The 25,733-nt window shown below is 39.6% G+C and overlaps 1 protein-coding gene and 1 pseudogene across 9 annotated transcripts in view; one reads left to right on the forward strand and one right to left on the reverse strand.

Moving 5' to 3' along the window:
- CHRNA9 (cholinergic receptor nicotinic alpha 9 subunit) overlaps positions 1–25,733 on the reverse strand; it is a 72,536-nt gene that overhangs the window by 26,844 nt on the left and 19,959 nt on the right. For 4 of the 9 annotated variants that reach the window (XM_016119997.2, XM_016119992.2, XM_016119990.2 and 1 more), the window contains one exon: positions 4,919–5,006. The exons of 3 other annotated variants lie outside the window; for them this stretch is intronic. The gene's annotated coding sequence lies outside the window, so the exon portion shown is untranslated. Of the gene's footprint in view, positions 1–4,918; positions 5,007–20,165; positions 22,118–25,733 lie in introns of those variants that run through there. 2 more of the 9 variants (XM_016119994.2, XM_016119995.2) reach the window with 2 other exon arrangements.
- LOC118609017 lies at positions 18,278–18,396 on the forward strand (annotated as a pseudogene).

Here is a 25,733-nt window from a genome sequence, read left to right on the forward strand (position 1 = left end):
TCCAAAACTCAATATCTATTTGAACTTAAAAGAAACTTAAAAATTCTGTGACATCAGAAATAAGGCTTGATTATTTTTTTTAATTAAATTTATTGGAGTAACGTTGGTTAATATAATTATAATTTTTAGGTGTACATTATCATTTGACATCTGTATATTCTATTGTGTGTTTACCACCCAAAGTATAATTACCTTCAGCTACTATATATTTGATCCCCTTTACCCACTTCACCCTCCCCCTACTCCATATATTTGACCCCCTTTATACTGTCTACCTCCCTCCTCCTCCCTCATCCCTTACCCTTTGGTAACCACTAGTCCATGTCTATGAGTCTCTGTTTGTTTGTCCTGTTCATTTGTTGTTTTTAGGTTTATATCCCACGTATAAGTGATATCATGTATTTTCAACTTTTTCTGTCTGGTTTATTTCACTTAGCATGATTATCTCGAGGTCCATTCATGTTGTTGCGAATGGCAATATTTTATCTCTCCTTATGGCTGAGTGATATTCCATTGTATATATTACCACTGCTTTTTATAGGACACTTCTATCATAGGACACTTTGGTTACTTCCGTGTCCTGGCCACCATGAATAATGCTCCTATAAACATCGGTGTACAAATATCTTTTCGATTATGAGTTTTCAAGTCTTTGGGGTGAATATCCAGTAGAGGGATTGCTGTATCATATGGTAGATCAAGTCTTACTTTTTTGAGGAATCTCCAAACTGTTTTCCATAGCGGCTGTACCACTTTGCATCGCATGAGCAGTGTATGAGGGTTCCTAGTTCTCCACATCATCGCCAACATTTGTTATTACTTGTCCTGTTGGTTATAGCTATTCTAACAGATGTGAGATGATATCTCATTCTGGTTTTGATTTACATTTCCCTAATAGCTAGCGATGTTGAGCATCTTTTCAAATATTTGTTGGTCATTTGTATATCCTCTAGGGAGAAGTGTCTGTTCAGGTCCTCTGCCCATTTTTTGATTGGATCATTTGTTTTTTTGTTGTTATTAAGTTGTATGAGTTCTTTGCATATTTTTCATATTAGGCCCTTATTGGAGGCATTGCTTGCAAATATATTTTCACATTCAGATGGTTGTCTCTACCTCGCTGATAGTTTCTTTTGCTGAGCAGAAGCTTTTTAGTTTGATGTAGTTCCATTCATTTTAATTTTTACTGCCCTTGCTTTTGAGATTAAATTCATAAAATTCTCTTTAAGTCCAAGGTTCTTGAGATAATTCATGTTATGTTTTCTTTGACGCATTTTATTGTTTCAGGTCCTATATTCAGGTTCTTAATCCATTTTAATTTAATTTTGATGTGTGGTGATAGACAACAGTCTAGTTTCATTTTTTTGCAGGTGGCTTACCAGTTTTCCCAGCACCATTTATTGAAGAGGCTTTCCTTTCTCTATTGTATGTTTTTGGCTTTTTTTGTTGAAAATTATTTGCCCATTTAATATGGGTTTACTTCTGGACTCTCGTTACTGTTGCTTTGTAGCCTAATTTGAAGTCTGGCAGAGTGGTTGGTTTTTGTGGGTTTTGCCTCTGGTTCTTGTTTCATGTTATATATTTCAGTTCTGAATCTTTGGTGTGTAGTTATATTACAAATATGTAAAGGATAGTTATATATGTGTGTATATATATATATATATTCATCTATTTTCTTCTGTGCGTGCCTTATCTCCATTCCCCTTCGTGAATTTGAATCTTTGACTCCTCCCCTTTTCAGTCATTGTTGTCTCAATTTGTCCCTATGTATGCTGAACATTCATTACTATCTTGTTATAACAATTTACTTATTATTTAAGCTATAATGTCCTGCTCTTAATAAGGGTTGCATCCTCTGTTTCTATTTGTCTGATAGTCACTTTACGCCTCATTATGTATTTTTGTTGTTGTTATTTTGTTTTAGGTGAGCTGACCCCTTTCAGTATTTCCTGTAGTGCAGGCCTCATAGTGGAGAATTCCCTCAATTTTTGTATGTCTGGAAAGGTCTTGATTTCTTCACATCTAAAGGAGAGCTTAGCTGGATCCATTATTCTAGGCTGGTAGTTCCTTTCACCTAATAGTTTAAATATTCGGTTCCATTCCTTTCTAGCTTGTAAGGTCTGTGCTGAGAAGTCCAATGATAATCTAATGGGTTTTCCTTTATATGTTACTGTTTTCTTTTTCCTGGCTGCCTTGAGAATTCTATCTTTGTCATTGATTTTTGATAACTTTAATACAATGTGTGTGGGTGAAGGCCTTTTTGGGTTGAGATAATTCGGTGTTTTGTTGACTTCTTGAATTCCAAGTTCCAGCCCATTCCTTAGAGTTGAGAAATTCTCATCCACTATTTGTCTGAAAATTGTTTCTAGTCCCTGCTACTTTTCCTTGCCTTCAGTAATCCCCATTATTGTTAGATTTCCTCTCCTGATGATATCAGCTAGTTCTTGTATTTCTCTTTCATTATTTTTCATTCTTCCATTTATCTTGTCTTCCTTCTGATTTATTTCTAGATTCTGTCTTCAATATCACTGATCCTTTCCTCCATTTGGTTGACTCTATTTTCCAAGCTTGCTATTTCATTTACCAACACTTGCAGTGTGTTTTTATCTACAGAAGTTCTATTTGGTTCTTTTTGAGGGTTTCAATCTCCTTGCTCTGCTCATCTCTGTATTTTTTCAATTCCTGAAATTGTTGATATGACTCATTTCGGAACTCACTGAGTTTTTTCAGAAGTACCATCCTGAAGCATCAGTCGTTTAAGTTGCATATTTCTATGTCTGTAAGCTTAATTTTTGGAGATTTTTCTCTTTCTTTCTGAGATGTCTTGTCAACTTGATTGTTTATGGTATTTAATGGACTATTTCTCCACCTGGGTAGTAATGAAAATGTATTCTGCTGTTTTTCCAGAGAGATTTATGATATAAAGGTCTCTCTTTGGCCCGCTGCAAAGAAGGAGCTTTTCTTTTGGTTTCCAGTAGGTGGCATCTAAACCTCTTGAATCCCTGCTTTATATAAAGCCTTAATGATGCCTTTATATAATGCTTTTATTTTCTCATAGATATTTAATCATCATTTTCAGTCCCTGTCAGTGTTAGCAACAGTTTCAGTAGGATTTGGTCAGATTCACCTTGGGCTCCGTGGTGATGGGTCTCGGAGGGTATTGGAGCAGGAGCCCTTTGAGTTAGGGGTTGGGGGCTGTAGCTCAGCCTCAGTTTTGCAACCACAGCCATAAAAATCAATTGTCGTTTCTCTGCCATCTCCCTTCTCTGCTTTCTGTGCTGAGGATTGGGCCACAGAGAGCTCACAGTTTTCCCAGCAGGGCTGTTAGGGAAACTGGCCACTCCTTCTCCTCTACCCCTCCTCCTACAGGAAACTCCAGCTGCAAGAGACAACTTCTTTATTTTTCCCCATCCATTGCCCGACACCCATGCTTCTGACCTCTGGTAGCTCTTATGTGCAGATCCCATGCTCAGACATGCTGGTGTGCAGTTTGGGTGTTTTTTGTTGTTGTTGAGTTTTAGACGTTCAGCTTATTGTTTTAAGGGAAGAGATCTGGGGATGTCTCTCACTCCACCATGTTTTCTTTCAGGGATTTCAGGTAAGGGAGTGTAGCACCTGCATGCAAGCTGGTCCCCCAGCCCGGGTGGCTCCAGAGGCAGGAAGTTGCTGCTGGGACCCCACTGCAGACGGCTCCTGCCACATCTGAGTGCATGCCAAGGCTTGGTTATTTTTAAAAGGCTCAATCTAAAAGCTAACTGTACAGGTTTGAATTGCTAGGTCAGTATCCCCACCAAGAATCAATGATTTGATAACTCAGAATCTATAACTTTGGCTAACCTGAAATTTTTTTTGTGGGTGTGAGTTATCTGTATGATTATTACAACCATAAATTGATATTAAAATAGGAATCCCAGGAAGATACAAAATAAAATATGAATTAAAATAAGAATTAAAATATGGATAACAATGAAGATGATGAACCAAGAACCTTAAGTCCATGGTAATAACATTTTCGTTTTTTTAATTTAATTTTAATTTTATTTATTTTAAATTATATTCCCCTTCTTTAATCCCTACCTCTACTTCCATCCCTGACCTATGGATGTTGCTGTTTCCCTTAATAAATGGATCTCTGAAGGTGGGGAGTCTCCTCCCACACACTCATGGCGTACACCAGGGCCCGGAACCCCCCCCCCCCCAGCAAACTCGGGGGTGCCTAGCGCACCCAGGGTATGGTCCGTGGCTCCACCTGAGGTGCAAACCCAGGACCTTCTGCATGTGAAGCAGATATGCTAACCACTACACTATGGAACCACTCTGGTAGTAGCAATTTTAAAATAAACTTTTTATAATAATTTCTGTAATAATTGTGATAATGTTTTTTCATCAGCTTTATATGGTGTTTCATGTATTTATTTAAGAAAATCCATTGTGTTCATGTTTAGATTTTAATTAAATGAATAAAAGAACTTTATTTAGGCTTGCGATCAATGTTTAAAAGTCTGGAGAAATTTTTTCAATGTCATAAGTTTTGCTTTATTTGCTATCTATATATACTACATAGAGACAGAAATGCTGACTGTTGAATATTTAAAAGAATGCTAATTGCCTAATAAAGTTAAGCGACCGTCCCACTGACCCTCTTTTAGTGTATCACACATTCCAAGTTTCCTGCCAAAGCAAGACTTCTGCAATTCCTTTTTCCTAGAAAGAACTTCCCCCAATGTTCACATGTCTATTTGTGTCTTAGAGCACTTAATGACTCTCTTACTTCAAATTGAGAACTCTCACCCACTGTAATCCTCATAGCTCTGCAAAGTTTCTCATATTATCCTATGTATGAATGAGGATGTGGCTTGGGGGGTTTGAGTAACATGTCCAGGTGGCACAGCTGGGATGGAATAAAGATCTCTCTACTCACAGGTCTGTGATCATTATTATTATGCTGAATCCAAAAACCAGGATCTCTAATGCTGAATGATAATGCTGCTCAAGTTGTCTGCTGTGGTCTGCAAACACAAAGTTACACAGTTACAGAAACTCCCAGAGCTTTCACTGAAAAGACACCTGGGGACAAATCTTTAAACACTGCTTCCTGGAAGGCCCAATCGTGGGAGAACACAGTGAATATATACGGCTGTGATTTAGGCCTTAATATAAATTATACCATTTGCCATTTATAAAACCCACACTGATAAGAAATCGAAAGCCATTCAAAGCCATTCATGATATTTCCTTTTTTACATAGTGAGGCAGCATAGTACAGTAGTTAATTGCCTCTAAGAGGATTCTAGGTCCAGACTGTTTGGGTTCAAATCTTGGGACTGCCACTTTTTAGCTGAGTGGCCTTGGGTAGGTTACTTAAACTGTGTTCAGTTTTCTCATAAAGAAGGCATAATAAAGAACCTACCATGAAGTTGTTCGGAGGATTGAATGAAGTAATACATATAAAGGATTCAAAACTATTTTTCAGTATCTCTAAAAGTAGTAGCAAACCTTTACTTAGATCTGATAACTTATTAGGATGCCCCACTAGTTAGCTAAGGAATCAGCACTTGAACTCAGGGCATTATACTTTCTTCTCTTTCCCGCCAGATCATATCACCGCCTTATCCATTTTGGCTGGAATTTGCTAACATTTTTACCCTGCGAGTACAATATGCCCTCCATATGACCCTCTTCCTCATTTCCACTGCTGTATTTATTTTCATTGTGTAATTGAAAACCCACCTGAAGAAGAAAGGTTATTTATAGCTTGAAAAAATCAATATTGTTTAGCTGGAGCTTTTCTGCAACCATCAGCTCATTCCTACGAGAGCATCCATTTACACCGCAACATCGTTCTGTTTTCCTAGTGCCTTGTAATCATCAATTTGCTACTCAAAACAATGTTAAATTGAATATCTACAGAGAGAGAAGCCTGATCCAGCCTTCTTCCATCAAAAACCAGCATCTTTCCTGAGCTCAAACTTCTATATATCAACCACATACCAGATAGCTCTACTTGGATGGTCCACATGCACCTTAGACATGATCAAAACTTAACTCACCCTCCCCACTGACCTTCTCCCCCTTTGTGTCTCCATTTATTCCTGATTTTGTTGAATAGACTCACCATTCTTATTTCCCATGCCCAAACTGGGAGTTGTCTTGCACTCCCCTCACATATCACCACATTCCAACCCTCACCAGGCTTCCTCAGTCCCATCTCCTAATCCCACACTGCTCCTCTCGTCTTCACGGATGCACAGTGTGACCTGGATTATTGCAAATCACCTCAGAGCTGGTCCCTCTACTTTAAACTCTTCCTCCTCTAGTCCTTCCTTCACACTGTCATTACATAGAACTTTTGAAATCTGACCATCTCACACGACCCTCCCTGTTTAAAATCCTTCCATGTTCTTCATCATCCATACAAGAGTCATACTCTAAGACACAGTATGTAAGGCCCTTCATAATCTCAGCTCTGCCTTCTCCACCAGACTCATTTCCTGCAGTCCCTACATAGATTTAATAACATGGTGGATTTGCTGCACTCTTTCATACCTCTATTCTATTGTACATGTTGTTTCCTCCATGCCCAATTGTTAGGTTGCTAGTCAGACAAGAGCAACAGAGACTGCCCAAAAAATACCCCAATGGTAGTAGAATTCTGGATATGCACATGCACACTAGGCAGAGAGTTATACAGCAGCCAGGTGTCAATCAAAATGACCTCATGTGCCAGTAACCCAGGAATGCTTTTGGAACCACCCATCACAGCCCAAATATAAGGCAGACTTTCCCACTTCTAGGGTCTTTGTGGTTGTTGGTTGTTGTTACAGTGCTCAGTTACGGCTCTTTGCTGAAATCATGTGCCTCTTTGGGATGTGCTTTGTCTTTCTAAAACATACTTTTCATATATCTTATTTATATCTCACTGACCTGTGGTTTCTCACTGCATCAATGAGGAAAAATGCTAACTACACTTCTGTGCATTATCCAACCCCCGCTGTTGGAGCAACATCAAAATGCAAATCCACAACGGTAACACAATTAATGAACTATTTCTCCTCTTTTTAGACATATTTCGAGAGTCACCTAATCAATAAAGCTTTTTCTCAACTTCCCTGAGCAGAATTCTATACTTCCTCCTCTGCGTTCTTGAGGTTTCTCATACATGTGTCTATTAAAATGTCTGTCCTATTGTTTACTTGTTTGTATACTTGTCTTTTCAAGTAGGCTGAACACCTCCCAAGTACTGTATTTGTCTTGGTATACTAGAGCCTGGCACACAGGAAGTATCCCCAAAATGCTCATGAGATACATGATAGTGGTGGCAAAAGCCTGTCAGGAGGTCTCCTGCAAGTGGACCCCCTCCCACACCACAGTTCCCCAGGCAATTGTGGTTGGCCTCCCCTGAAAAATGGCCCTGTCTGATGACCACTGGGAGAGGAGTGTTTTGGGTCTTTAACTTTACTGTGTACATACCCGTGCCAAGTGTGGTTCTCTAGAGGGCAGCCTAAAGAGGAAGATGAAACAAACCCAGATATAAATGCTCCTGGCAGAAAAGCCAGCTACTTGTTCCCAGGTCCATTAGGGTCCTAGTTGGTCAGAGCAAAACATTGTTTCAGAAGGGGTGTGCTGTGTTTGGTCTGGGAACCAACAGATTCCAGTCAGAACAGAAGGAGCTAAGTGAATTAGATTCCACCTTTGACCCTATCCCATGTTGTAATAGCCATGCTGTATATGAGCGCAAGATTCTAAGCTCACAGAGGAAAAAATATGTATTTAACTTATCTTAGGTTACAAACCCCCTGCCAGAGAAAAAGTCACTTAATTAGGTATATTTGATGAGAATAAATTTTTTCAGATAAAAGTGAAAATTGTTTTCTAGTTTCCTAGTACAAACAGGCTATGGGAAGTAAGTTCTGACTAGAACTCTACTGCTAAATTCACTCTTACTGTAAATATTTACTGAATACTGGGCGGAGAGTTTACAGAAGAATTAATATATTGTCCCTTTCTTCAAGGTGCTTATGGAGTAATTAAGAAAAAAGACAAACTTCTAAGAAAATATGAACAATGATAAAGAGCCAAACAAAGTAATACAAGAAGAACATGCCCTAAAGGAGTGACTCACTGCCAAATAAGAGGTTCAGAGAAAGAAGACAATTTTGGCCTCCAGGGTGGACTGTTTCAAAGGACTCAGAGACAGTGGAGCTCTCCCCTGACAGGTTGGACCAGCAAGATGGAGAGCATTGGGAGTGGGGCATCTTGGTAGAAAGGAAAGAGCAGATTCTTTAAAATTTGGAGTTGGAATTTCCGTTCTGTCATTTATTAGCTAGCGATCTCGGGCATTTTTAAACCTCTCTGCTCCTCAATTTCCTCATTAGAAAAACAAGAATAATGTTATCTATTTTATGTCCTCCATATATCACTCCAGACCACAAGCATTTAGCACAAACATATGTGTTAAACCCCCAAGAGCTACCATATGAGGAAGGGGTCAATAAATATTCATCCTCCTCTTTCTTTACTCTCCAGGTGTCTGTTGGTCACTTTAAAGGAGGGTTGGCCAGACCCAGGAGACTATTACTAAGTGGAATACAGGATGTAGGTTCAGAAGTTTGGAGACAGAATAATCTCTTCGCCCTCCACTTTGGAAGATTCCTGCCCTCCTTTGGAAGATTCTATTAGAAAGTGGGTATGTAATTCCTGAGGCTAGAGTGATATATTCCAAAATGACAATAGTGGCTGCCTCTGGTAGTGGGATTACAGGAGATTTTTCTATTTTTCTCTTTCTGGACCTATATATTTTTATATATAGTCAATTTTCCTGCAATTAGTTAAGCACTCATTAGGTTATTTCCTGAGGCTGCCTGATATGCAGGCTCTCCCTTGAGCTGTGATGAAGGCAAAGACAGTAACCCTTAGTCAACTGCTATCCTTGGCCAAATGCCTGCTGTTTACCTCACTTAATTTTTTAATTGCAAAAGGCCACCACTAGGGGGCCTAGGAAGAGTGAGAGTTGGGCTCTGATCCCATTTATCAGGCAGAATGCCTTTCCTTCTTGGAAAAAGTAGCAGTCAAGATCAACAAAACATACATTGTGGGCCAAGAATAATACTTTCTGCACCTTCTGCAAACTCCTTGTAAAAAAGAACACAGTTCCCTGGAGGCTAAAAAGTATTCTTAACTCAGCCCATCCTCCACAGCCCATCAGTCTGGGCCAAGGGTTTCTTAGCTCTGATTCCATTTTTCAGTGTTTCTGCCTGATTAAAAGCCTTTTGGCTCAGCGGGATTATCTATACTGATAGTAAATGGCTCACTTGATGATAAGGCAATTTTTTCACATCTTGAGCTGCAATTCATCTGTCCACTTTCTGAATTCACAGCCCTGGGTTCTCAGCAAAACTATCCATCTGGGGTTATTGGTTTGGGCCCTTATTCCCCACCCCCACTCCCACCCCCACCCAGCCCCCACCTCCCCATAAGCAGAGACATGAATATCTATTGTACTTTACATTTTTATGGAAATCTTCATTAAAGTCAATTACTCATTTGCAAGGTGTGTGTGTGTGTGTGTGTGTGTGTGTGTGTGTGTGTGTGTGATATGTATATATATATTTCAGGCCCTCGTGTGCCTTTGACATGATAACTTAAGTCTCCATGACTAAAACTGAGTGGCAAAGCTTGTTTTTCCTTAGCAGTAGTCTGCTTTCACAAGAGTTCATCTCTTATATTTTCTTTGAGACACTCACGCACACTGCAGCAACAATGGAAATGAACATGATTTCCCAAGCAGGTTGCCTAGAAACCACTCCTGTGTTTCTGAAACTAATTTAAACATGAAAAATCAGCTCCTGACTCATGCCAGGAATGTATGTCATGGTTTTCCTCAATATTTTACTCTCTTTATTTCACATTACAAAATAATGCATGCTTATTGAAGAAAAATTGAAACGAATACAAAAGATGTGAAGTGGTATGTCATTGTGATTTTGATTTGCATTTCCCTGATGATTAGTGATGCTGACCACCTTTTCATATATGTGTTGGCCCTATATATATCTTCTTTCGAAAAATATCTGTTCAGGTCCATTGTCCATTTTTAAATTGGATTATTTAATTTTTTTGCTATTGAGTTGTATGAATTCCTTATATATTTTGGATATTAACCCCTTATCAGATATATAGTTTGTAAACATTTCCTACCATTCTATAGGTTGCCTTTTCATTTTGTCATTGGTTTCCTTTGCTGTTCAGAAGCTTTTTAGTTTAATGTAGTCTCACTTGTTTATTTTGGCTTTTGTTGCCTCTGCATCTTCAAATTTTTCTAATCTCCACACCTTTTGACTAAAATTTTGAGGAAGTGCGCCCTGCTATTATTTATTTATAAATTATATATAGTTATCTATTTTATAAATTTTTGAAAACACTGGGCAGGCAAGGATGATATTAAAAGTAATTAACAATTAGTGGGCATTGACCCATCAGAACAGATAGATAGCAGCATAAACAACTAGGTGCAGATCAGCTGAATGCCAGCCCTACACTGTTGGCAAACCAAACACATCCATAGCCAAGACTCTGGATCTACCAATCTGGTGTCCAAGTTGCTACCTCTTCCCTACTTGAAGTGAGAGCAGGAATAGTAGGTATCAAAACCAGTGTTATATATAGCACTGAGCATAATAGGTGCTCAATAAAACTTTTTTAAATAAAGAGGCAGCATGGTTGGAAGTATGGACTTTAGAGCCATATGGCATTGGGCTGGAGTCCTGGCTACGCCATGAACTGGCTGTGTGGCCTTCAGAAAATTACTTAAACCCTCTGTGCTTCAGTCACCTTATCTTTAAAGTGGGCATGATAATAGTTGTAAGATTAAATTAGATAATACATGTTAGAAAAATGTCTGGCACATAATGAGAACTCAATAAATATTAGTTATCAGTATCAGCTGTATAACACTGAAAAAAAAGATGTGTTGGGGGCTCAGGCTAAAGTGGGCAATCACCAAAGCTGACATGGAGAGTCTGGGCTACTAGTTAGGCAAAAGAAGGTCACAACATCAGCCCGCCCTAGGAAATAATTGATCTCACTTAACTGAAGCTAGACAGCTTTTAGTAGAGTGTCAGATAAAATCTGTCTTGCTCTAAAACTTTCTGTATTCCTTCTCCTTTGATTCCAGGATTGGTCTTCCAATTCTCAGGAGTCATCCTAGTCAAAAGGAAGATGCTACCCCAGGGCTACACCTGGAAGTGCCTATCCTCATCAGATGGGCCAATCTCTGGGTGCCTATCCTCGTCAGATGGGCCAATCTCTGGGGAGCCTCTCTCAAATGAGGAGCAAGCCTGAGGAGCTGAAGGACAGCGGCATGCAGACTGGTGCTTCATTTCCTGGTCGGATGTCTTATTTTGTCCTTTTCCTGACACCATAGAGCTCATCCACTCTGTCACATAGAGCTAGATAAGAAAAATCTCAAAGCCACGGTGACCAACCAGCAAACTGGTTCACTACCCGGCCCCAAGAAGCTGACAAGGTGGCATTTTTGTTTGCAGATTAGCCACTTATTAAGGCACAGAGGTTACTATTTCTTGGCTATTTTTAAGTAAGCTGAGCAATAGCAGCTTATATTCCACCCCCCCCCCCCCGGGTGAGGGTAGAGATGTTTTCTTAAAAAATAGTGTGTCTTATCTACTGAAAAGAACTCTCGAAGGGCTCCTTTCTGGTCTGTGGCTAATCCAGGTGCCTCTGGGATCTCCATTTTTTTGAGATTAGAGTGTTCACAGCAGATACCCTCTTTATCAATTGGACACATATGCTTCCTTTCACAGTGGTTTGAGATGGGCGATTGCAGCCACAACTGCCAGACACAAACAGACTTTACAACCACAAGTTTCCTTGTCTGTCGTTTTAACACTCCTTCTTCCAAAGCTCATGGGAAAATAAAGTGGGTCTCTGGGCCAACAACCTCATTTTGAGCCAGTTCCTGCAGGAAGGAGCCCTACCGAAGGATGACAGGTTAAAAGGATGAATGGAGGTCAACAATCGGTTATCTATTCTAAATTATCCCCAGCATGTAATGAAAAGGAAAAAGAATACATTCATTTTCTATTTAAGTACTTAATTTTAGATGCCAAGATAGTGTTATATAAATAAGATCATAGTGTTAGAGCAGGAGGGGACCTGGGAAATCAAGTTCCATATTTTAGAGAAACTGAGACCCTGGAATTTTAGACTTTTCTCTCAAGGCTGTGACATTAGCTAGCAGCAGAGCCAAAACTAGAACCCCAATATCCTGGCTGCAAGTCTAAAGCATTTTTCCCTGCACCATCAGTGACATTTTTCACAATGCCAGAAGAGAAATGTGAGAGTCTGATTTTAGTTCTAGAAGAAAGTCCTGCTTGGTTCTGAATATTTCTCACAATCCCAGAAATAGTCTTGTGGAGGAGATGCTAATTGTCTCCAAAATACATTCTCCCATCCTTCAGTAGTAAAATGCCAAAGTTAGTAGGGCACATGACTGCTCAGAAAAAAAGTCACATTTTCTATTATGCCTTACAATGAACTTACGTCCAAGTCCTGATCAATAGGATATAAAGGAAAGTGGTGAGTACTTTTTGGGACTAGACTGTATCCTCTGGCCCTTCCTCCTGACCAGTGACTGGAATGCTGACCCAAGGTCTGGAGTTGGAGCATCAATCTAGGGCAACAAATATGTTTTAAATTATATATATATATAAAAACTATAAATTATAAATAAATTTTATATATATTATATATATATATATAGAGAGAGAGAGAGAGAGAGAGAGAGAGAGAGAGAGAGAGAGAGAGAGAATATTACATTTTTAAATGTCTGTATCACCAGAAAGTCATCTTGCTATCACAAATGGTATGCATATCATACTTGGAGAAACAATGAAAAGGTAATAATGTCGTCTTGATAACCGAGGCTCAGAGAGGTTAAATAGCTTCCTCAAGGATTTTCACCAGAGCTGAGATTTCTATCAAGCTCTATTTGACTTAAAAGGTAGTAGCCTCCCAAGGAGAAGGAAGGTGGAGACCCCAAAGTCAAAGAAAAGGAGGAAGAAGAATAAAGACTCCCAATGTGACGTGAACATCCTCCCTTCAGCTTCTTCTCACCTCCTCCCTTTTTGTCTTCGATTTTTAAGAATGTCTCCCTCTAACAAAACAGAATATTCCAGGACGCACTCCTGATAAATAAAGCCTGCCAGTACCCACGTCAGTAATAAAAATGGGAATTTTACCACTTCTAAAATGATGATTAAGAAATTCAACTGTTTGGAGTTTTGGATGCAGTAGGAGAGAGGAAGAATGGAAATTTCTGGTCTCACAACATACCTGTGGGAAGCTCAGTAAAGTGACTTATCACACCCAGAGGACTGCTGGGAATAGAAAGGTTAACATTTATCTGAAGTGACTGTTCATATCCAGAGGACTACTAGGAATAGAAAGGTTAACATTTATCTGAAGTGACTATTCATACCTGAGAATTATGGTAACAGGTTTGGTAAAAAGAGAAAACCCTAGACTCTGCCATTTACCAGCTGTGTGACTTTGGGCAAGCCACTTATCCTATCTGAGCTTCTCTTTTCCCATCCCTAAGAGAGGGTCTCAGAGAGTTATAGTAGCATTAAATGAGGAAGCTAAAAGTTAGTGCTAAAACATGCTACTATTATTATTATTTTAAATTATCATGGATATAAAAAGGCCCTTCATGTTCAGAACCCAACCAGTTTAAAGTAAATTGTAGTACTTGACAAATACTGCCTTTTCTACTGGGAAACTTGAGTTTTAAAAAAGGTAAAAGAGCAATTCCTAAAGCAAAAGGAAATTGCTAAATTTTGACCTATCCCTGACCCTAAAGCTCCACTTCAGACATTGTTTCCTCTTTCCCTAATATTCCAGGCTGTCACTCATAATCTTTTGCTACTACCCCAGGGCTCCTTAGGAAGAATAGACAAGACAGGACATGTTTTTGCCCAAACTGATTTCACTTCCTCACAACCAGGCCAGGGTCACAATGATGGAGAACTATTTTCACAGTGCTGAGGGCTGCATTTCTGTTTTTATCAATGCAAACAGACAAGAGACTCAGAGAACTTGGTGATACAATGAATTTTCCAGCTGCTAACTCCACTAGTAAAGCATGACATTTTTTGGTTTTCCTTTTTTACCCCAAATCTGGCGGGTATCCATGTTCTCATTAACAAAGACACTTATTAGCACCATTGAGAAAGAATGAGTGAAATAACTTTAGTCTACTACCTAGCCAACATCTGACTCAATAGAGAGAAGCTATGTATTGATAATAGCAGAGAAAAAAAGATAGAACTAGTCCCCAACATCATGGAGCCACATACCAGATCAGGAAAGCTTATGTATGATGATATCATCAAGAAGCCTTCTGAAAACAGATGTCCCTGTCCTTCTCGAGACCACTATCATCCCCTATAGATCTCTGTAAGCCTCATCTCCAACTTTGCCCTGCTTGAATGCCAGCACAAACATAAGTTTGTAGAACTACTAGATAACCTTGGGAGAATCATTTTCTTTGCCACATCAATGTTTCTATTTATATCCTTTCTTGCTCTTGTCTGAAGAATGGTATTCAATTACCTGAGACTTATTCTGTAGAGAGAGCTTGATTGACCAAGGGGAGAGAACACATTCTGTTATAGCCAGAGTTTAGACATCTGGGACCTCATCCTGCTCTCCCCCCTTCATCACCATCACTGAAGTTTAAACAGCTACATCTTAGACAACTTCTCCATTTATGAAGAGTTTATCTAACAAATCAGCTTAGTCTTGAGGGAGTTGGAGCTGTCAGACACCCATCCATAGCTGAGAGAGAAAGAAATGTATTAAAAGATGTTATTGATCACTTTGTGCCAGACAGAGCTCACATTTGTCTTATGTCCAAAAAGTGATCAGTGGGACTTCGCTGATGCTGTTAGAAAGTATTTTACCACTAAATGAAAATAAAGATAAACTGCCTCTCTTAAGAAGCATAAGGTAAGAGATGATAACAAAAAGAATGTTGACAGAATTTTGTTTGATGTTTGATGACATTAGTGCCCCAGAACAATACTTTAGGAATTATTTACCCCTTTCATCTTAAAAACAGTATGAACAGATGTAGAGGCCATCCATATAAAAAAATAACTTGGATACATATGGCAAAACAGAACAATTTTTCAGGAAAGGAAAAAGCTATTAAGTTATAATTCCTTCTCTAGTCCATATCATACCAACCAATTACTCAACAATATCCTTCAATGTGAAGAGAATATTAAAATTTATTGTTTTTTGATTTATTTCATCTTACTGCCAGGTAAGTCCTCTTCACGCCATCGGCCTCTTCCACAATTTCCCTCAAGGACCAGAGAATTGTATTTATCCTGATACCTTCTGTAAACTGTGGGGCCTTAGGATGATCTGATGCAGGTGCATAGTCTTTTCCCAAAATGTTCCTGGTTTAGAGGACTTTGTCATAGGCTACACTAAAGAGTTTACCATTATAATTACCCAAATTTCATTCAAGACTTTCATTCATCATTCTGAGGAATACAATAACATGTCATCTTTGTACCTGCCTCCTCCTCCTCCTCCTCCTCCTCCTCCTCCTCCTCCTCCTTCTTCTTCTTCCTTTTTTTTTTTTTTTTGTCATAGATCATTTCCATAACTGATCTTTTACCTTCAAATAATACAGCAGGGCCTGCTCAGTTTGAAACTGTGAGGATCCTCAGTGGTTTCACACTTAGCACCAGGAAGCTTCTGTTGGGCCCTTGGGGACTAGAACATTACCAACTGAGAATTTTTTACTTCTCTTCCACTTAGAGGGCACTGCTGAGAAAAGGTGGGAGGGCTGCCTGCTCAAGTGTGGCCTTCAAAGACAAGGTGGAGATTAAAATGTGGTACTGTGTCCTGTGAACCTGAGACACCTAGCTGTGGGGAATAGTGGCCACTAAGGAGCCATGTGTACAAACCCATCCACAGCCGGCTAACGGTACCACCTGTAAATGAATCCTGTGAAACAAAGACATGATTTTCCAATGATACTTTTACCATAAAGAAGATATGCCTCACCTCAGCTCAGTGCAATTTGATTTGATGTTGCCCACATGGGTCCCATTTACAAGAAAGAGCAAATTACAAAATCATTTTTTCCTTTATACCTCAGTTCCAATTAAGCCAGGGGCCACAGACTCAATTGCAAATATGGATGCATCAGTTAATATACGGTTGAGGATGCCATATGAAAAAAAGACAAAAGTGAAAGTTCATTTTTCTGAAGTAATCTGAGCATAAGCTTTCCAGAGCTGGTATGTGGCTCCTTGTTGGAGATCCAGTTTCCTCCTATTTTTTTATTCAGCTATTCTCAATGTATAACTTCCATCTTGTGATGTCAGATGGCTGCTCTAACTTCCACCGTCATGTCCTTATTCCAGGTGGCAAGAAGAAGAAAAGTAGCGAGAGTGGGTATCCTGCTTTACTTTAAAAGCATAGTCTGGAAGTTCCAAACATCAATTCCACTTTCATACCATTGGCCAGAACTTAGGCACATGACAACACCTAGCTGCAAGGGAAACTGGGAAATGTGTCATGGAGAATGTAATACTGGGGGACAGTTAGCACTCTCTGCACAAAAGACCAGACAAAAATATAGACCAGTGAAGCCTGCTGGGTATAAGGACATATGCATATTTTGTGTGGGTGGTAGAGCCTAAAACAAACAGGAGAGCCCCACTTTGAGGGGCAGCCACTTTTACTCTAGGTAATACTGTCATGCAGAAATTCATGCTCAGTGTTCCAGATCTACAGGTTTTCAAGAGAAGCCAGAAGTTAAAAAAAGATATCTCTCAATTTAAAAATGTTAGTTCAGAAAATATTTTTAAACACTGTATGGGCCAAACGTATCTGTGGACTGGCATTTTTGGCCCTATGTTAGATTTGATTTGCATGCAAGTGTCACTTGTGCTTAACTTCTGCCTGAAATGTAAAACTTTTGAAATCCAAAATTAGAGCTAAAAGATAAACAGGGCTAATAGAGTCATAATCAAGATAAACTATTAAGTAAATAATACATTGAGCTTGTTGGTTGGGCATTGAGATAAGAAAATCATGACTTGGCCATGAATTTCATCCTTCAAATGTATTTAACTTTTAGGTGTGAAATAATTGTAATCTCTCTCTGGGTTGCAATAACAAGGTAGTTAACCAAATAAATGAAATGAAGGAAACACTCAGGCTTTATTTTTCACATGTAAGGTGAAGACAATATATGCAGCAGCCACAAAATGTGTCACTTAGATCTCCTGCTGTAGCATAATTAATTGTTGCCCTAGATGTTGTCCTGTATCCACCACCATGTTCACATGAAGGCCACACTTGCCATGAGTTGCTCCCAACCCATGATTGAGCACACAAGGGGAACTTCTCCAATGATTGACTTTGGCTCCAGGATTCTTCACTGGCCTGGCCAAAACTTTCTTGTAACTGTGCTGCAGTCAAAGACTCCTCCAGTCTAAGCCACTTTCCTTCCATGGCTATCACAACTTCTCCCACTTTCTCCTGCTCCCTTCTCTTTTCTCTTGCCCCTCTATAAATCCCTTGCATACTTATTCCCATCTTGACATCTGCGTCAAACCAGACATAAACTAACACTTGATGCTAATGATAACAATAGCAATTATAGGAGTGGTTATAATTTACTGTGTGCTATGTGCCAGGCACTGTGTTTACACAAGCACAGTTATGAGAAATAGAAATAGATTCTTTAGCAATAATAATAACTAACTTTATTGAGTGTTTACTATGATGTGTTCTAGGTTGAATCATGCATTACAGCCTTATATGCATTGTCTTCACAAGAAGACTAACATGGGTAGTAAACTTTTATTCTCCTGATGTTATAGATGTAACAAGGTTAGATAACTTGCTCAAGGTATGCATCTAGTAGGTGACAGACAGTGATTCAAACCCAAGTTTGTTCCACTCTAAGTTGTTTCTGTCAGATATTTGTGTAATCCCTTCCCAGTTTCTACCATATTCAAATATCACCACATACTACACTCATTTATATTATTTATGAAAAGCACCTATACAATTATTTACTTTATATTTTTATGTAAATTAACTTATTTTAAAAACTTAAATAATTCATTTTAAAAAGAAACATAATAGCCCTAAAATAAATGATAAATTTCTATCTTTTGCCATAAATTAAAGATAATCCTAAAAATAATAACAATAAAAACAAAGCAATATTGTCTATGGTCACGCTACCCTGAACAAGCCTGATCCTGTCTGATCTTGGAAGCTAAGCAGGGTCAGGCCTGGTTAGTGCTTGGATGGGAGACCACCTAGGAAGACCAGGTGCTGTAAGCATAAAAAATAAAAAAATAAGAGATTGTAAACTGACAAGGTCTTTGCAATCTGTGAGGTCAACCAAGGGTTACCTCGCCTAGAATATAACATTTATCTAGATAATATTGTAACATTTATGTAGCTATTATATCTAACTGAAAACTTCAAATCTGAGGTTTGCACTCATGTCTATTTTTTTTTAAGGGAGATTAACAGGTGTCAGATGTTAAAGAAGTACTAGCTTCAAATGAAGATTTTTTTCCTTGACAAAATCAGAAAAATTGAAAAAAATAAAAAGAGACTTTTTCAGTCTGTTACTCAATGCTCTTTAATGCTGTATCCCTAAAATCATCCTGGGTGGTACGCTCTGGGAAATAATGACTGATGTGAAAACAGAGAATATATATTTGGATGGAAAAACAATTTTATACAATTGTTCTCTGCTCCCAAAAGAAAAGAAAATTAATTTTGTTACTTTTCAGCTTCTGCAGGTTCTCAATACACACAATCGTACCCGTTGTTTTATCTGGAGTACCCTGTTGGTTTATCTAGAGGGTGCAATCTTTCAAAAGTCAAACAAACCTGAGCCTGCAGCATGAGAGAACCCTGCTTTTTGGACAGGTGTATCCGGTAGAGAAACAAAACACAGCTCTGTGGTTAGGCCACCTAGTGCTCTGGAGTTCAGCACATTCACAAATCAGCCTGCCTGGGAGGGGCCCAAACCACACACTGACAACTGCAGGGTCTGTAAAGAAACCTCCCCGCCTCTTTGGGATTGGAAGACAGCACTGATCCAGAGCTGAGCAGTATTGATGGGAAAAGGCAGACCGCACCATCTGCTGGGCTCTGCATCAGACCCTTTCCAGTCCAATACTCCACAACATAGAGTAATACTCTATGTTACTCACAGAGACAACAGATCCTGTTGCAACAGATTGCACAGCTTTGCTGCAGTATAAACACATTTCAGGAAATCATACCCTCACTCTCCAGGGTTTAACCTAAAAACAAGAGACCAGCATCTGGCCACTCTGTGTGACTTGGATTGTGCTCTGAACCCAGCAGTGAGGTGGAGAGGGCTTGTCACCAGCACTTCTCACTCTGAGTTCCTGAATCAATTTTCATTATGTATCATTTGTATTTGCCTTGGTAAGTAATTGGCAAATTTAGTTGGACTTGGAAATAAAGGACTGGAATCCCATAGTAAAGAAGTGTTTCAGGTCCTCCATTCATTGTTACAAAATCCGTCTTGTGTCTACTTTGCAGATAGGAACTCTGAATCAGTAGAAACTGAAGAAGGTACCTGAATGCTGAGGTCTAACAGTGATCTGTGGCAGACTCCTCCTCTTGTATTTCCTCAGAATTCTGAATATTTAGCATATTATTCTTTTGAAAAAATCATCATCCCTAGCAGATGTAAGTAGTAGAAGAGGAGGAGAAGTAATTAACATTAGGTGCTAAACACCTAAATTTCTCATCCAATTTAATGCTAAAACTCCTATGAGATTAATCGATCGATTGATTGATAATTGATTGATTGTTCCCTCTCTGCCAATGAGAAAGTTGTCATTGACATTAATTATCAAAAATTACCCAAAGCAAAGATTCAAGCCCAAGCAGCCTGACCCCAGTGGTTGAACGCATAACCATTATGCTGCCTTTTGAGTCGGGCATACCCAAGTTCGAATCCAGACTCTAACTGCTAGCTGCTGTGCAACTTTGGAAAAATCACTTGCTCACTCTGATCACTGTTTCCTTATCTATAAAGTAAGGATGAAAATAACGCTTACTACTCAAGGCTGGTAGAATTCAATAAATGCTGAGTGTCATTAGCAACATAATGGTGGCCCAAAGGATTGATCCACTTCTTCACTCCTCTAGTGTCTGTCCTCTTTCCAATTACTCCCAGCTATTTGGCAAAGCAGAGACTTCCATTTTACTCAGCCACCCCGTATGGCTGATTTTGAGAGGAGAAGCTGTAAGACAGAGAAAAATTCATCCATCTTTCTAATACAACCTTTCCCTTTTGGAGCTGTATATAGTCATGGCAGGTCCCACAAAGCACTTTCAGAACCATCAAGGATTTTTAAAGGCAGTGACAAAATCCAGGAGATAGATGACATCATAGAGCTGTTTGGTACAGAAGGCAAAGTACTTAACATGGGCGCCTCTGAGAAGTCAAAGTGTGTTGAAGATCTGTGTGTGCCTCAGGGCACTTCAGAGGATGGGTCTACTGTGAGGGGTGAATCAAGGAATGATCTTTCTTTAAGGAGAACCATAACGTTTGCAGAATTTCTACATATGATGGTTTTTAAAATATGTCTGTGAATTCTTTGACACCCCTCATCAAGAGATGGAGTCCAATACCCTTATTCTTGAATACAGGCTAGACCTAGAGACACTATGTGACTTTCAAGGCAAAGTTATAAAAGATGTTTTAGCCTGCCTCTCTCTTAGGATGCTTGCTCTTCAAACCTGGCTGCCATGGTATGAAGAAGCTCAAGAGACAATGGAAAGGCCAAGTATAAGTGTTTCAGTCCTCTGCTCCATGTATGTCCTAGAGAACAGACAGCCTTTGCAATGACTTCAGCCCCAGTCACCATCTGACTACCATCTCATGAGAGACTCCAAGTGAAAATGCTCCTGAGCCCAGACAACAATAAATGATAGTTGTTTTATGCTGCCACGTTTGGAATGGTTCATTATACTGCAATAAATAACTGGAACACTACAATATATTTCACAAAGCTCTACCTATGGGTCACCATTAGCTACTATAAGCTTTATCTTACTCTTGATTATTGTTTCATAGAAACTATCAGTTTAGCACTTATTTCCTTGGCGTATAATTAATATTTGTTAGGTACTTATCAAATATTTTTATGATCAAGAATGAGTATTTTAATCAGTGTATTTAAAAATAACTTCATAATAAGAACCGGAAATATGAGTCACTTGATATGCTCTCCTGAAGGAAAAGCATCTAGATAGCCTTTCCTTGGAATAAACCTGAGAAGGATTCTTTAGCTCCCTAAGGCATCAAAAATGAGGAAGATTTAGAATGAAATGACCCTTGAAGTCCTTTTTAAACCGGGACTGGAGCCAACAGACAAGCAGAGCCATGATCCCTTGGCAGCCTCAGCATGTCAGGCTGTGAAATAATAATGCAGAGGTTGTCTGCAAAGCATCAGCCAACTGTCAAGTGTTTTCTAGGAGTTAACTTTGCCTTTGATATTTGTGGATATAAAAATTCCAATCCTCAGGAGCTACAAAAAATTGAGTATCTATATGAACATTAATACGTGTCTACACACACAAACACACGTACATATACAAGGTCCCATTATTTTGCCTGCTGTGTGTCTTGAACAAATTACTTAACCTCTCTATTTTCTCTAAAATAGAGATAATAATAATACTTTCTTCATAGATAGTTGGAAAGTCAGTTAGCTTAGAATACTTAGAGTGCTAGAATAGAGAATGCTCAATGAATATTAGTTATTATAACAAGCCATACATATAAAAACATGCAAAGAAAAGACTGGAATAAATTATATCAAAGGTTACTGTGGATATCTTTGGTAAAAAGGATCATGAATGTTTTTTGTTTTCTTCTTTATACTCTCTTATATTTGCAAAACATCTTATGGTAAATCCGTATTTCTTTCATTAATTTAAATTTTTGTTTTTACTTTTCAGTTACAGTTGGCATAAAATATTATATTAGTTTAAGGAGTACAACATGGTGATTAGACATTTATATAATTTACAAAGTGATCACCCCAATAAATCTAGTATCCACTTAGACACCATACATAGTTATTACTATATTATTGACTATATTCCTTATGCTATACTTTACCTCCCCATGACTCTTTTGTAACTACCAATTTGTACTTCTTAATCCCTTCTCCTTTTGTACCCATTCCCCCACAACACTCTTCCCATCTGGCAAACATCAAAATATTCCCTATGAGTTTGTTTCTGTTCTATTTGCTTATTTTGTTCTTTAGATTCCACATGTAAGTGAAATCACATGACATTTGTCTTTGTTTGACTTACTCCACACAGCACAATATCCCCTAAGTCCATCCATGTTGTTGCAGATGGCAAGATTTCATTCTTTTTTATGGATGAGTAATATTTGATTATATACATGTAGTGCCTCGTCTTTATTTTCCATTGATGAACACCCAGATTGTTTCCATATCTTGGACACTGTAAATAGTGCTTCAGTAAACATATGGATGCACATGTCCCTTTGAAGTAGTATTTTGGGTTTCTTTGGATAAATACACAAAAGTGGAATTACTGGGTCTTTCTTCATCTCTTATAACCTTTCTTTTAAAGTCTATTTTGTCTGGTATAAGTATTGCTACCCCAGATTTTTTTCACTTCCATTTTCATAAAACATCTTTTTCTAACCCTTTACTTTTAGTCTGCATATGTCTTTTGACATGAAGTATGCCTCTTGTAAGCAACATATGTATGGGTCTTGTTTTTTTTTATCCATTCAGTCACTTTGTGTCTTTTGATTGGAACATTTAATCCATTTATATTTAAAGTAATTGTTGATAGATATGTAGATTGCCATTTTAGGTCCGAGGAAGAGAGGGAGAGGAAGAAAGAAAAGGAGAAGAAGGAGAAAGAAAAGAAGGAAAGAAGGGGAGAAGGAGGAGAGGAGGAGGAGGGGGGGGGAGGAGGAGGAGGAGGCGGAGCGTAAGGAGGAGGAGGAGGAGGAGAGAGGAGGAGGAGAAGGGAGAAGGAGAAGGAGAAGGAGAAGGAGAAGGAGAAGGGAGAAGGAGAAGGGAGAAGGAGAAGGGAGAAGGAGAAGGGAGAAGGAGAAGGGAGAAGGAGAAGGGAGAAGGAGAAGGGAGAAGGAGAAGGGAGAAGGAGAAGGGAGAAGGAGAAGGGAAGACGTGAGAAGGAGAAGGAGAAGGAGAAGGAGACGAAGAACAAGAAGAGAAGAAGAAGACGGGAAGAAGAAGAAGAAGCAGAAGGAGGAGGAGGAGGAGCGATGAGGATGAGGAGGAGGAGGAGGAGGAGAGACAGGAGGAGTGCGGAGAAGACTGTAGGAGTAGAAGGAGGAGGAGGAGGAGGAGGAGGGGGGAGAAGGAGGAGGAGGAGGAGAGGCGGAGGAGGAGGATGGATGAGGAGGTTCTGTGCTGATTCGGTCGGATGCGGAGCAGGAGTGAGGAGAGAAGGCTCGAGTCTTCGCGGATCCTTCGGCGCTTCTTCTCTCTCTTCATCCCATCCCTCCTCCTACTAATCCTCTCCTCCCTCCTCCTCCTCTTCCTCCTCTTCCTCCTTCTTGTCTATAAGTATCTCTAATGTTTCTTATAATAATTGTTTGGTGTTGATAGACTCCTTTAGCTTTCCCTTGTCTGAGAAGCTCTTTATCTGTCCTTCGATTCTGAATGATAACTTTGCTGGGTAGAGTAATCTTGGTTGCAGGTTCTCACTTTTCATTGCTTTGAATATTTCATGCCATTCCCTTTTGCCCTGCAAAGTTTCCATTGAGATATCAGCTGACAGTATTATAGGAGTTCCCTTGTAGGTAACTAGATGCTTTTCTCTTGCTGCTTTTAAGATTACCTCTTTGTCTCTAACCTTTGACATTTTAATTATGATGAGTCTTAGTGTGGCTCTCTTTGGATTCATCTTGTTTGGGATTCTCTGAAATTCCTGGGTTTATATATCTATTTTTTTTTTCACCAGGTTAGGGAAGTTTTCCATCATTATTTCTCAAAATAGATTTTCAATTCCTTGCTTTCTCTCTCTTCTTCTTCTGGTACCCCTATGATTCAAATGTTGTTATACTCAGTGTTGTCCCAGGTGTCCCTTAAGCTATCTTCAATTTTTTAGAATTCTTTTTGCTGTTCCAATTGGGTGTTTTCTGCTACCTTGTATTCCAAATGCTGATTTGATCTTCTGCTTCATCTAATCTACTGTCGATGTCCTGTAATGTAGTTTTTATTTCAGTTATTGTATTCTTCATTTCTGACTGTTTTTAAAATGTTTTAAATACACTGAGTTCATTTACTCTTCCCCTAAGTTCATTGAGCATCCTTATATCCAGTGTTTTGAACTCTGCATCTGGTAGATTGCTTGTTTGTACTTTGTTTAGGTTTTTTCTCAAGCTTTGTTCTGTTCTTTCATTGGGAACATTTTTCTCTGACTCCCCATTTTGGCTGACTCCCTTTGTTTGTTTCTATGTATTAGGTAGGGCTCCTGTGTCTCCCAGTATTAGTAGAGTGGCCTTATGTAGTAGGTGTACTGTGCGGCCCGGTGGAGTAGTCTTTCTTGGTCACCTGACCAAGTGCTCCAGGTATTTCTTTTGTATGAGTTGTGTGTGCTCTCCTGTTGTAGTTGAGCTTTGGTTGCTGTTTGCATGTCAATGGGAAGGATTGACCCTTGGGCTTATTGGTTGTGAGGCTTGGCTGGGGAGGGGCTGATGCTATGATGCAGGATTTGCTTTAGCAGGGCTCTGATGCCCGTTGAGTATACTTTTTGGGTGTGTTGTCTTCAGATGCAGCCCTGGATGGAGCTTCAGCTTGGTCTGAAGTTTGCCACCAGGTGTGCCAGCCCAAAGGCCTCCTGAAAGGGGCCCTGCCAGAGGCCAAGTTTAGCCACAGCCAATCTTCTGCCCAGGACCACCTGGCAAGAGTCACCAAGTTATCTGCATATGGCCATCATCTGCACTGGGCTTAGAGGTACCTTGAGAGGCCAAGCCAAAAACTGAGGCTGGCTGCTGCTAGTGCTTGGCTTGGGGCTGCCCAGCAAGGGTATGAGGCCAGATGCTGCTCATTTGGGGTTTGAGAACATTTGAGAAATTTTAGAAAAACCCACAGCATGAGCCAATACAGGATATTTGTATAGAAAACCCACTAGAGGTGGCTGGGGTGGGAGGGGCAGAGTCTCAGGCAATCACCTGGGTGGGATGACTTGTGTCAGCCAGGTTGATGGAGACTCAGATTTGGTGACCACCTGCATCCACACACCAGGAGAGGGGAGAGTGCCACAAAGGAACAGTGGATTTTGCCAGTACTTCTTTCAGGAAGAAAGCTGCCCCTCCAGCCCTCACCCTGCAGCCAGAAAACTCAGTTCCTCCCCATCTGTACCTGGTACCTTTCAATCTGCTGACCCAGAGCTGGAGCTCAGAGTACATGAATCCATCAGCAAGTAAGTCCATGTGTGAGCCCCTCAAGAGAAACATCTATGACTCCAGCTATCTCACTCAGCCACAATCTCTGCTGACTTCCACAGCCAGAAATTATGGAGCATTTTATTTCTGACAATGGAACCCTGGACTGGGGAGCCCAATGTGAGGCCAGGACCCCTCACACATCTGGAGGGAC

The sequence above is a fragment of the Rousettus aegyptiacus genome, unplaced genomic scaffold, assembly GCF_014176215.1.
Source record: "Rousettus aegyptiacus isolate mRouAeg1 unplaced genomic scaffold, mRouAeg1.p scaffold_m13_p_10, whole genome shotgun sequence".
Taxonomy (NCBI): Eukaryota; Metazoa; Chordata; class Mammalia; order Chiroptera; family Pteropodidae; genus Rousettus; species Rousettus aegyptiacus.